Source organism: Papaver somniferum, chromosome 1 (assembly GCF_003573695.1).
Source record: "Papaver somniferum cultivar HN1 chromosome 1, ASM357369v1, whole genome shotgun sequence".
NCBI classification, from domain to species: domain Eukaryota; kingdom Viridiplantae; phylum Streptophyta; class Magnoliopsida; order Ranunculales; family Papaveraceae; genus Papaver; species Papaver somniferum.
Window position 1 is genome coordinate 14311949 of NC_039358.1, and position 13007 is coordinate 14324955.

The window sequence follows — 13007 nt, forward strand, 5'->3', positions numbered from 1 at the left end:
ATAGAAGGCTTTCAGGCCGGACATCATAATTAATCTCAAAGCCCGAGACCGCCCAATAAATTAATCCAGGCCAGGCCGGGTGGTCCATGACGGGCCATAACAGGCTTTGGGCTACTTCGGGTATAGGCGGGCTCGGGCGGATACAGGCAGGCCGAGTATTTTCGGGTATTATTTACACCCCTACATTTGATTAGTACGAAGGGTAAAATCGTCATTTCTGGGTAAACGCTTTTATTGCAGCACATACACTTGTGGATGCCCTTATCGAAGCAAGTGAGTGTCCTAGTAATACCTTTGGTCTTATCACCTGCACTGGATCGAGGAATCATTCATTTCTTTTCTTCTTTCTTTCTTCTTCTTCTTCTTCTTCTTCTTCTTCTTCTTCTCCGTTCTGTCTCTGTTTCTCTGCTGCTGTTCATCCGTGTGTATCGATTGATAAAATTGATTGATGTTGTTGTGAAGGTAAAGAGGGTGGAGGTGTTACTGTTATGAATTGGAAGAAGAAGGAGATGAGGTTGTACATCGTGAGAAATTATTAGGGTTCTTGTAAATGAACTTGAGATTTCGATTGAGGATAAATAAGAAGAAGTTAGAAGATAGGTTGTTCTTAATAGAGGTTTGATTGAAGCTTTGAAATTGTTTTGATGTTTGAAATTTAGAGTTAGGGTTTCGTTTGAAATTCAGAAGAAGAAGTGGAAGATGAAATTAATGCTCAAGAGAAAAATAGAAGATGGGTTTTAATTGAAGATGTAAAGTGGTTCTGTTGAAATATCAGTGAATTAGGGTTTTGGGTCTGATCTTTGGGTTATTTGAAAATCATGACGATTATCGAGTTGCTGAAGGATGAAGAGCAACTGGGTCGTCGTTTAATTGAAATTCTAATGTTATTCTGAAGAAGAGTTGAGATGTTATTGATTATGTGTAGAAATTAGTGTTTCTGGTTTTGTGTTTGAATTCAAGATGGGAAGTTGAGAAGATGAAATTGAAAGCAGAATTGAATCAAAGTAAAATAGAACCAGATTTCAATTGGTCGAGCAAATCTAATATGAGGTAATTACTTTTATGAATTTCTTTGCAAAGTTGTTCAATTTCGTTGGTTGATCATTTAGGATTGTTAACAGAATTAAGGAATTAAAGAAGGGTTTTGCTGTGACTTGGGTGTTATGAATTGTTGGTGTTAATGTTAATTGAGATGATGCGAATGAGTGTTGTTTGAGCTGTTATCTGCTGGTACTAATGGAATGAAATGAAAGATGGAGTTGAAAATGGTAGTCTTATGTCTGTATTGGCGAATTGTGTTGGAAAATAGAAATAGGGTTGGACTTATTGTGGTAATGATGTTGGAGTTTATGGAATTGGCTATGGTGTCACTAAAATGGATGTGTATTAAGTGAATCACATTTGAATCAATGAGATGTTGGTTTGTTCTTGGTGTGGTATTGAGCTGTTGTTGTTATGATTTGGAAATGGTTATGGAATGGAATGTGTGTGGATGATGGCTAGGTGCTGTTGGTAAATTGCAGGAAGAATTGTTGAGCTGAACTCAGTCGAAATAGTATGTGATTGGTGTAAAACTCTTGGAGTTGGTTTGTGCTGTTAAGATGTATAGGCTGAGTTGGTTGTAATGCTGTCATAGCAAAGAGTTTCGTAAAAGCCTGCGATTGCCGATTAAGGTAAATAGATTCTGTAATTGTAATTGGGTTATACAGTTATTTGAAATAATTGACTTGATAAAAATGAAGTTATACAGTAGAAACTCTTTAAATTAATACTCGTTAAATTAATTATCTCTTTAAAATAATAACATTTGATGATCCCAACTAGGATTGCGCAAACTAAAATTTAACTCGCTAAATTAATAATCTCTAAATTAATAGATTTCTCTGGTACCAGGGCTATTAATTTAAAGAGTTTCTACTGTAGTAGAATTTGGCATGTGCTTTGGCTTAACCTTAAACTTTTCGGTTTAGTTAGATGTCTGACTGATTTAGGTTAGCTGACTCAGTTTCCGACTGAGTTAAATCGGTGTTGACTCACTGAGTTCATGTCTTGACCTCAGTTGACTAGTTGACCGATTTAGACTTTGATCATTTGACCAGGATCTGAACTTGGCCAGTTGACTTAGACCTTGACCTTTCACTGACGTTGACTGTTACTCGACCTTTGACCGTCAGTTTAACCGTTATTGACCGTTAGTTGACTCTTGTGGGATGGGCTTTAGCTTTAGTTTAATGGACCAGTCTAGTGGATTTGGGCTTAGGAATAGTTATCCTATGTTGACGATTTGGACTTCTTATGGTCTGAGTTAGCTTTTGGTTCCTTCTACAAAGTTGTAGATATTCATAAGTCTTATCTAATGGACTATAAAACTAATCTAATTAAATTAGTAAACCTTAGACATGCTAAAGTTAGAGAATAAAAAGGGTAGAAGTCATAAATGGGTTTACAACCATTAGATAGTTCACTTAGCCTATCACTAGAGAATTATATGAGATTATGTTATGAGCCTTGTGTGAGCCTTTTTTGTTAGATTCTAAGAATGCTTGTATGATTAACAGTGATTTTTATTAACAACAATCGATTCAAAGGATGAACCGGTGGATCATGGATCTCGAGGTGTGCGTGGCTTGTCATCAAAAGAGGTGGGAATTTATATTTAACTCTTTTATAATCGTTGTTGTTTCTTTTATAAAAGTTTATGTTTAACAAATTCATGCATTGTCTGATTGTGCTTTCCATACATTGTTTAACTTTGAATTACGAAAGTTCTGTTATTTCTTTTAATCTTTCCATGGTTTGGAAAGGACTTGTAATGTTTGTTTGTCATTATGAATTGTATGGGAAATAAGAATTTCCATATGTGGTATGTGGTATATAGGGTACACTCCTTCATTTATATCTACATGAATTCAACTTTTATGCTTATTGGTCATCAGTTGTCGGTTAGGAATTGATGACATCAATAGTTATCTAGGTGTGGAACTGGTTGACACCGTATTATACATTGTTTGAAGAAGGAGTTAGTTCCATATATACATGATTGTGCATTTCTGTGCGTTTGGTTGTCTTTTAGTGTGTTGGGAAAATGTATTGTTTTCCAAAATCTTTCCAGTGTTTACTTAAAAGTTAAATGTTATGGCACCCCATTTAGGGGTGATGTGCTCACCCATTCCCACTTTCAGTTTCAGAGACATATCAAAGTTGCGCAGCGAAAACATCAAACATTCAGTTCATTAATTGGTTAACTTCTTCTATGTTATGTCGTATATTTTATTTGTAAACCAAATGTCTATTGTATATGTATCATTTGAGAGGAGTTCATGTATATATTTTAGAGAGGGGATAGTTTTTGGGTTAAGTGTCGTAACAAATTTCTTAATTGAACGTTTAAGTAAGTGTTTTAGATCCTTATTGCCTCTTTATTTTGTTAATCTCTTGGATTAGTCGGCTGCTAGTCTTGGGGGCGTTACAGACTTCACAACTTACAACTGAAGACGAAGATCTACTGAAAAACTCGAAGGAACTTCATCAACAAAAGGTATGTGGAGACTAAAACTTATCTATCACTCAGAAGTCTATTTTATTCTATTATATCTCCTATTGAGACAAAATCATATAGCGTATAGACTTTCATATTATGCACATTTGATATTTCGAGCTGAGTTTAACTCGCTTATCTATTTCTCGAAATATGTGTTGATAGCTTTTTGCTTTAGCTACGTTCATCGTTAATCTTGATATATTTAGTTGGAAACAATTTATTTGTTGAAAACTAAATTATAAGTCAAAAGATGATCATGTGAAAATTGCCTTGAAACCTCTTACATGATTTGTGTGATACAATCATTTGAAGTCAACTCGGAAAGTTTCGTATTGATCATTCGATCACTTGAAAATTTCTTATAAGCTAATAGTTTGTGTGAGAAAACCATTGTCGTCTTCTAAGAATGTTTCAATGATTGAAATGTGAGTTTAGAGCTAAAACCATTTTCTGGATACATCACAGTATTTGTACTTTGTACATAAAATGTCTTGGTGTGATTCAGGTCCGGAAACCAAGTTTGCATATCAGTATGCGAACGGTTTTAACTGTTAAAGTCCGGGAACCAAGTATGCGTACCCATTTGCAAACGGTTCCACTTGAGTAAGTCCGAGAACCAAGTATGCATACTCTTTCGCAAATGGTTTGACCTGAATTAGGTCCGGAACAACAGTATGCACACCCGTTTGCAAACTGTTGGTGGAGACCAAAATTCCGAAACTTAAGTATGCATACCCGTTTGCAAACTTAAGTGGTTCATGTTTTAAAATAGGTTAAGTATGCTCTCATACTCATGAAAAAAATATTTATTAATCAAGGAATGCAATCTTTTGCAAACCGTGGATAAAATGTTCATGAACTGATTATTGATTAAGTATTTTGTACAATCATAAATCAAACCGATTTTGATTCGATTGTTTCTTATATACTTCTATGAGAATATAAAATTTAACAACTCTATGAGAAGCACAATTATATTCATTTGATATCTTTCATGATTGATTGATCGTAATAGTTGATCTAGATGTGATAGATGAATGCGGTTAAAAAGAAAGTGTCATATGGCTAATTTCGGTTAACTGTTCATGAACCAATCCAATATACACGTTTAGGTACGGCTACCCGTATCCAAATATAAGTATATTTCATTTGTATGTAACAAGCTAAGATCATCTAACGATGGAGAGATATTGCTTTGTTTTTAAGCAAACTTAGCTTGAATCTTAAATCAGGTTTTCATCTATCCGGTGAATATTAAATGCTTTGTTAATAAGATAACCTAGCTTTGATTGTAAGCAACCCTGATTTGAAAGCTATATAATGGAGAACTATAGCAACTGGAAAACCTAATCCACACACTTCTGTGTGATACTAGTTGCGTACTAGAGTCGGTTCGCTTTAGCCTAGGTTTTTCCAAAACCATGTAGGTTAACGACTTGAAGACTTCATTTGGATTCTGAAGCCAGATCCAACTATTTTCTCTATAGTTGCGTATTCTGAATCTTACATATTCTATCATATTGAGTATTATCTTCTCTAAGATTTACTTGAGATTTATCTCCGATATGAAAGATATAAAACTAATCACAAAACTCTTCGTCTCATTCTTTGTGATTCCACAATAACTTGTTCTACTACCATATAGTTAAGTTATTGTGAGGTGATTGATATTTCTAGGCTTCACTCGGTGTTGTAAGACCGGATTATCAATTGGTTCCTGTGCACCTTGATTTATCTTAAGAAAGAACAAAACTTCATAGGTATTTGGTACCATCCAAGTTATTTCTCATATCAATCAGGCTCTCAGATTTCTATTTGTTCGATTGCAGATTGAATTGAGAAATAGAGATATAACTCTTGGATATATTTTTTTGATTGAGTCTGACTGTCTAGTTGATTCTCTCGAAATTATATTGGATTTAGTCTATACATATTAACTAAATAAATATTGGGTGTGGTTGTTAGACCCCCCGCTTTTTCAGTTTCACACATACTGCTATCCTACTGTCGAGAACCTTATCAATAGTATTTTCGACTTTCTAAATAAAGATGATAGGGTTTACTCATTTCATCAACTACATGATTAATTTCCATGTATTGGTAGTTCTAAAACTCTCGATAATCAATTGAAACATTCTTAAAATAACGACAGTGGTAATCTTACACATACCACTAGCTTCAAGAAATTTTCATATGATTACTTGATCAATAGAATCATCCCGAGTTAACATCAAATGATTGTCTCACACAGATCATGTAAGATGTTCAAGGTAATTTTCACGTGATCATTGTCGGCATATGAAGAGGATCCTTATATATATTTTTGATTTTTGTCTCATTCTTTCCGAGTGTAATACAATTGTCTTATGGGTCTTTTATAAACTCAACCAATGATTACCTTGCTACAACACCCATGGAAGTACTAGGATCCCACCAAATCACTTAGAGAAACATATAGCTGAAAAAATAAAAAGAAAGTGATTCAGTAATGATTAATTGCGAGAACTAATTTTCCAACGACTACCATGCCATTTCTAGCATTTGAGTTTTGCATTCAATTATGAACATATAAGGACTGTAGATTGACAAAGTGGGGATCAAACTATACTTGTAAGAATTGTTTCAACCTAAAAAAATGTTTCGTGTCATCCTAAATAACTCATAAATAACCCCAAAAGTTGAAGTCTCGAGTATGCAAGAAATCAAAGAGTATTTTTTAATGCATAGATAGTGTATATGCATATGATATGATACTATATGCTCCACCACACTTAAATATTACATTGTCCTCAGTATAATTGATTCATCCAAAGTAAAATCAAGATGGGAAATTCAAATATGATATGCAAAATAACAAGAATTAAAATATAAGAGATAGAAATACTTTCGTAGTATGGTTTCAACTTATGTTCGTTTATTTTCAAAGTTGTCCCATCCCTGAGACTAGTTATATCAACTGCACCATGAGAATAAACATTAGTAACAACATATGGTCCAATCCATCTGGACCTTAACCTACCAGGAAATAGTTAAAGACGAGAGTAAAATAAAAGAACTTTTTTCCCCATAAAAAAAATTCTTCCGAGAAATCATCTTGTCATTAAAAAGTTTCGTCTTTTCCCTGTATATAAGAGAACTTTCGTAAGTATCGTTACGTACCTCCTCTAGCTCGTTAGGTTGTAACTAGCATAGGACAACCAAACCCTAAAGAGTTTTTGAAAAAGTCTTCACGGTTCAGGATCCATCATCTATTTTTGAAAAGAAAATATTCAGCTGCAAAACTTAACATTCATAACCTTGTATACATCGAAATTAAGAAATTAACGTCTATACACGACTTGAGTAACCTTGATGCAATCCTCATATTCTCAAGTTAATAAAGAGGATGCATATATCACTACAATTAGGTAGTGAAGGAGTGAGCAAGATGCTCACATATTGTGTCACATGGTGACATACCAAGGTTTGTTGTATAGACAAACTTCTTACCTCGTTGGACTCTGGTTCGCTTAGACTTCTTCGTGTCTTCAGGAGTCCTCTGGTAATTATCCAAAACCAGATTCATCATTTGAATGTCATTCTGAAGTTTGGCAATTCTTTTATTGTTCCTCTAGAATTTCCAACACTTACTCTGGACATGATTTGAATTTCCACAGAAAAACAACTCAGAGACAGATTTCTTCTTTGTCGATTTGACTCATGTTTATCACAACTTTTAACATTTATTGTTCCAAAACTGGCCGGAATAAAAGAGTTGTTTATGCTCACAATCTTGATTTTGAACCCTAAACCATTTGTGTTACCAAAAGACTTCTGTCGAAATAACATTGTGAGATCTTGTCAGAACTTCCAGATAACCTTTGCAGGTCACACTTAAGAGTGTAATAAACTCTTTAATCGGAGATTTTTTTGATGAATTTCTTCGTTTTTATCCAAGAATTTCAAAATTTCAGTGTCAGACTCGTATTCTGAAATTTTAGTTAATAAAGGTTTCTGCCGACATAGGAAAATTTTCTGTGCAAACTACAGGAGTATGCATATTCTTGACAAACTGACTTGATTTCAATTCTTGTATTGAATCATTTGAAGCATCAGAGAGAGACGTTTCTCAGGTCTTTTATTTTTCTTCACAATATCCTTGATTTTTTATGTAATCAAAGACTTATCCAGATCAACATGATTTGAACAACAATCATCATCCCAAGACAAGTTAGAAGCTTCACTTGTGTTGGTCACAGCATTGAACGCATATGTTCTGACTATGTTCTGATCAAGATCAAGTACTTTCAAATTTCCAACGAGTGAATTTCTAGAAAGTGTATCAAGGTTATTTCCTTCAACGATGGCATGTTTCTTAGAATCGTATCTAGCTGCCAATGATCTGAGAATTTTCATCATAATGTCCTTTTCAGGAATAGTCTTACCCAATGCTAAAAAATGCATTAACAATTTCATGCACTTTGTGATTAAACTCATCAAATGAATCTTCATCAGCCATACAAAGATTTTCCCAATCAGAATTTAGGTTTTGAAGCCTAGCTTCTTTCTCAGAGGTATTCCCTTCAAATACGGTTTCTAAGATCATAAATTCAATTTATCTCTATTAACTAGACTAGCTTGGAGGCTCATAGAAACTCCAGATAAACTTTGGAGTGCAATCCTAAAAAAAAAATATTTTCCAAAATGTGATCCCTTAGAATGTAAAAGGAAAACCATCAAATCCTGGGTCTGGACAAGTATCTGTAAAGGGCTAGATATAATAAGAGAAAATCATAGTTGGGAGCTAGGAAATGGAAAAAACATTAATTTGTGGTATGATAAATGGCTACCAAATGGGAAAAGTCCTGAACCAAAAAACATGGGAGTAATATGTCTAGCAGATAAAGTTTCGAATATAATTGAAACAAATGGAAAATGGAATTTCAATCTAATTAATAACCTTTTTGAGGAAAATGTTGTGAAGGAGATAAAAAAATTAGAACCTAACTCTAAAGTAGATAAAATAGATACTAAGAGATGCTAGGTACAAAAGATGGTAATGTATCTATGAAATCGGCTTATAACTACTTATGTAATAAAAATCATTCTGACCTTAAAGTTAACTGGAGAGGGACTTGGAATCTAAAAGTTATTCCTAGATTTAAAAATTTCCTATGGAAAACTCTCGGTGAGTGTCTTCCTGTCAGGGAAATATTAGGTAGGTATTCCCTTATTGAAATTATTTGTCCCCCTCTGCAACAGTAATGCAGTGGAAACTATTGACCATCTATTCACGAAATGTATCTTCACTTAAGCTGTTTGTTCATTTACTAGGAAATTCTGTTCTGCAAAAAATTTAAACTATAAAGACAGTGGAAAAAGAGAGCTTTTGGCCTATATCTTATGGTATATTTGGAAATACAGGTGTAGGGTGGTGTTTGATAAAATCACTGCTAACCCTCTGGATCTGGTTGAGTACATCCAGAAAGACATAAAAAACTTTAACAATACCTAGCTTCATTCACCTGGAAAGAAAATCAATTCAATCAATTTTGATATCCCCCACCCAAATAGTGGTTTTTCTCAGTCAAATTCGTTGCAGGAAAACAATTTCATTCTCTTTGATGCGGCTTTCCATGAAAGCTCAGGTAAATATGCTTATGGTATTATTATAATGAATAACAATGGTATGGTTTGTGATTTTGCAGGAGGTTCAGGTTGGTGATCCTGCCCAGAAGATGCAGAATCTAGGGCATGCAGAGAAGCTGTCAGATGGACTAGAGAATGTGGTATAGAAAATGTGGTCTTTTTAAATGATAATAAAAATGTCATCGGTAGTATGAAGGATGAGAACCATTTTGCGGTCAATTGGAGATCAAAGTCCATTTTGCATCAGGCCATTCAGCAAAACCAATTTCTTGCTAGTTCTTATTTCTTTTACATTAAAAGGGATTGTAACAAGTTAGCTGATAAGTTAACAAAATTCCTTATAAAATTCACGGACTGTAAAATCGATTCTAGATACTGGGATATATCTAGAAAAGATATATGGCTAGATAAGCTATGTAACAAAAACTTTGTTCTTTCTTTTACGTAGTGGTATAAATTTCTCTTTATAAAAAAAAAAAGTATTCATGCAGATGAAATAAATTTAAACAACTAAAAAGAAACCAATGTTCACAGTTCCGGATATAAGTAATCCGAGTAATAATATGCATGGTTTTGATTAGTCAGATTAACCAAAAACCCGGAACATAAATTAAGAAATCCGATAAAGTAATTAAGATTACACAAGAATGATGCAATTTCAAGTACGTATTAGCCATGTCTAAGCTCTTGTATCAGATTCTATTTTTCCAAGACAACATCCCAGTGGGTAAACCATATCATCAAAATCATGACCAGAGGAATGGTACTCATAGTGTAATTCCTTGTTTTTGGCTAGTCCCAAAAATTCATGTTACCGCTCCTTAAATACCTAATGAATCAACGTCTATAGAAAAAAATATCAAATTTTCATAGCAATATATGATGCATGAAAAAGCCCGAGTCAGATAACAACAGATGTAGTTTTCATGTTCCTCAAATGTTGGTTTATGAACCTCTATCAAAATATGTACCCAATGAACGTTACTATAAAATCTCAAGAATTATACCTTAATAGTTCTTATGAGGGCTTGTATGTATAAAGAAAGATATCTATATATATTAATACGTTTTCTGCCTACTTCTTTGTTGCCATTCACATCAGTTCTTTCCTTTATGTAAACCTAGTATGGGCTTGAACCTCTTTTGAAACTTTTGTCACTTTCGGATCCTTCAACATTCAAAACCACTTCAACATCATTTTTAATTTCCTCCACTAACTGCAATGTCAAAACCTCGTCTCGTGCAGATGTTTACATAAGAATGACATATACACATCTCTACATCAACGTGAACAAAGATAGTATAAACCAAAACAATATATAAGTATAAAATCAAGAAGAATAAATTATCGTACACCGTGGTACATTCCTGCATCTCTATATCAAGGTTGTTGATTACAACTTCAGTTGCGCCTGTAACTCTCATTTTCCTTCTTATTCACAGTCATTGTTCATCAATCTTGAAGTCTTGCAAGTGTTCTTCAAATTTATAAAGGAATGCTGATGATCTACGTTCCTTTGAGAAAAAATACGTATATATCGATCTGCCGACAGTGATCCTACACTTGGTTTACATCTAACGACTAACAGTCTCACAAGTTTCTTTTAGCACAACTACTCTTTTCTTATTATTATTATATGACCTATATATATATCTATCTGGTCTACTAAACTGCTCAGGACATGGATTACTACTTAAAATTAAATCATGAAATATATTACCATATACATCTTGCCAGTTGAGAACATTAATCCTATCCATTGTCAGTTCGGATTCCACATAAACAGTTGAAGAAAACTTGGGTAATCCCCAAACATCATTTATAAGTTTAGCCAAATTTAAAAGTGCAATAACAAATATACCAAGTTGTTATAAATGTTGTGGTATATAAAAACCAATAAGAAGTTATAAAAGATGTAAATTAAAAATGAATGCGATATAATGTTGTTTGAAGTGAAATACAAATAATGGGTTTTTAGTTCCTTCAGATATAATAAATCTAGTAATACAAAATAATTCCTAAAATAAGCAAGATACAGTTTTCATCTCCCCGGAATTTCACTTTCATGTACTACAGTTAGATTCATATCAAAATAAATCCACCTTTGAAATTATTTAAAAATAACTAAATTGAATTATTCGATGGTGGTTATTTTTTTATTCTCATTTGGCTAAACTTATAAATGATGTTTGGGGATTATTTTCTTGAAAGAAAAATGAAATAATGGTTATTTTATAAAAATAATGGTTATTTTTTATTCTCATTTGAAAGATAAAACATTATTGTCTTGATCATATCCAGTCAATTCAATAGTGAAACATCGACATAACAATGAGAACCATGAAAATAAACACTGTGAGGATACATTTACTTACTAAAGTGGGTTCTTCCATATGGATTATTCTCTTTAAATTAAAGAGAAACATCCATGAAAGAAATGTGTATGATGATGGAAGGAGGAGGATAATATATACAAACCAACCAAACCCACACTTGCAAATTTGATGATGGAAAATACTTCAAAAAATTTCGATAGTGCATATACTTGCGTTACATATGAATTTATGTAAGTAAATTAAAGTTTACATTACCTTGAGTTCATTATGAAGCTTTCCAGAACTTGGTGGTCCTAAATGCAGTGTCATCCTACAAAATTCAAAACAATAAAATTAGAAAACAAAGCCAATTAAATCTTAGAACAAATTTTGGAATTTGAATATAAGCAAAAGTGGTCAGCATCATCAAAAAATTGAAAATGGTTTCTTTTAATTAAAAACCAGTGTAAATCCAAGTACAAAAGGAGATTGTTTAACTAAACCCACCATCAATTTTACTTAAAGAAATCAAATGGTAAAGTTAGAACATACAAATGAGAATATAACCTCAATAACGTTAGCTGTAATGTTGAAAAATATGGAGGAAACCCCACCCACCCCCACCAAAAAAAAACTGTAAATCCGAAGGACATCGTTAGATTCTTCAAACCTGCAATTAATTTTTTTTCAAGAAACCAAAAGCTAAATTCAGAAGTTACCAGTTATTAAGTACCTCAAGAACATAACATTAGAGTTGATTAGAGTGGGTCAATCTCTTCTATTTCCATAAGATTCAACATATATGCCTAGATGTTCATACCTCATTTCATTGTTGGAATACCAATTCCCGATGCCCACTGTAACAGACATTTGTAAACCCAGAAATGAAAACCAATTTCCGATGCCCACTGTAACAGACATTTGTAGACCCAGAATTGTTTAGGTTATATTAGATGGTGATCCTGGTTACCTCCTATAATCCACAAAAATCTTAAATCCGTATAAATTTAAAACAAAAATTAGTCAATGAAGAAATAGAGCGAGCATTCATAGATGAAGGACCAAGATCGAACGAAAGGAAATTAGAGAAGGTGAACCAATATAAAATAAAATGATAAAATCCAAAAGAGGAAACATATCTATTTGAAGAGATGCAATGAGGTTGCATTTAACTAATGGAATATATATACGGAGCACCCATTGAATGCAGACTGGAGCTGTGTTACTTTTTAATCGATTCTGAAGCGATGAATTATTTTTATTTTCTAGTCCTTCAATCCAAAATTTTCATGTGTTTGAGCATATGAAGCTGGAAGAATACGGGGATGAAGAAAAAAAGGGAAGTAAAAACAGTCTAACATAGATGGAGATGAAGATTTCTAAGGTTATACTCCCTCTGTTTCTGGAAAAGAAATACTTTCACTTTTTTTTAGCCTAAAAATACGCCAAATTGAAAAAGTGAAAGTATCTCTTTTACAGAAACGTAGGGAGTATAAAATTGTAGCGAGGCAATTGAACAAAC

At 33.2% G+C, this 13007-nt stretch overlaps 1 long non-coding RNA gene across 2 annotated transcripts; it reads left to right on the forward strand.

Moving 5' to 3' along the window:
* Positions 1-286: 286 nt before the first annotated feature.
* Positions 287-9624, forward strand: LOC113279583. 2 transcript variants are annotated; one of them, XR_003325673.1, is made up of 4 exons: positions 287-1673; positions 2559-2642; positions 3183-3538; positions 9229-9624. It is a non-coding gene; the product is annotated as an uncharacterized LOC113279583 (long non-coding RNA). The 2 variants fall into 2 exon arrangements; XR_003325672.1 differs by having other exon boundaries at positions 301-1673; positions 3445-3538.
* Positions 9625-13007: the final 3383 nt, after the last annotated feature.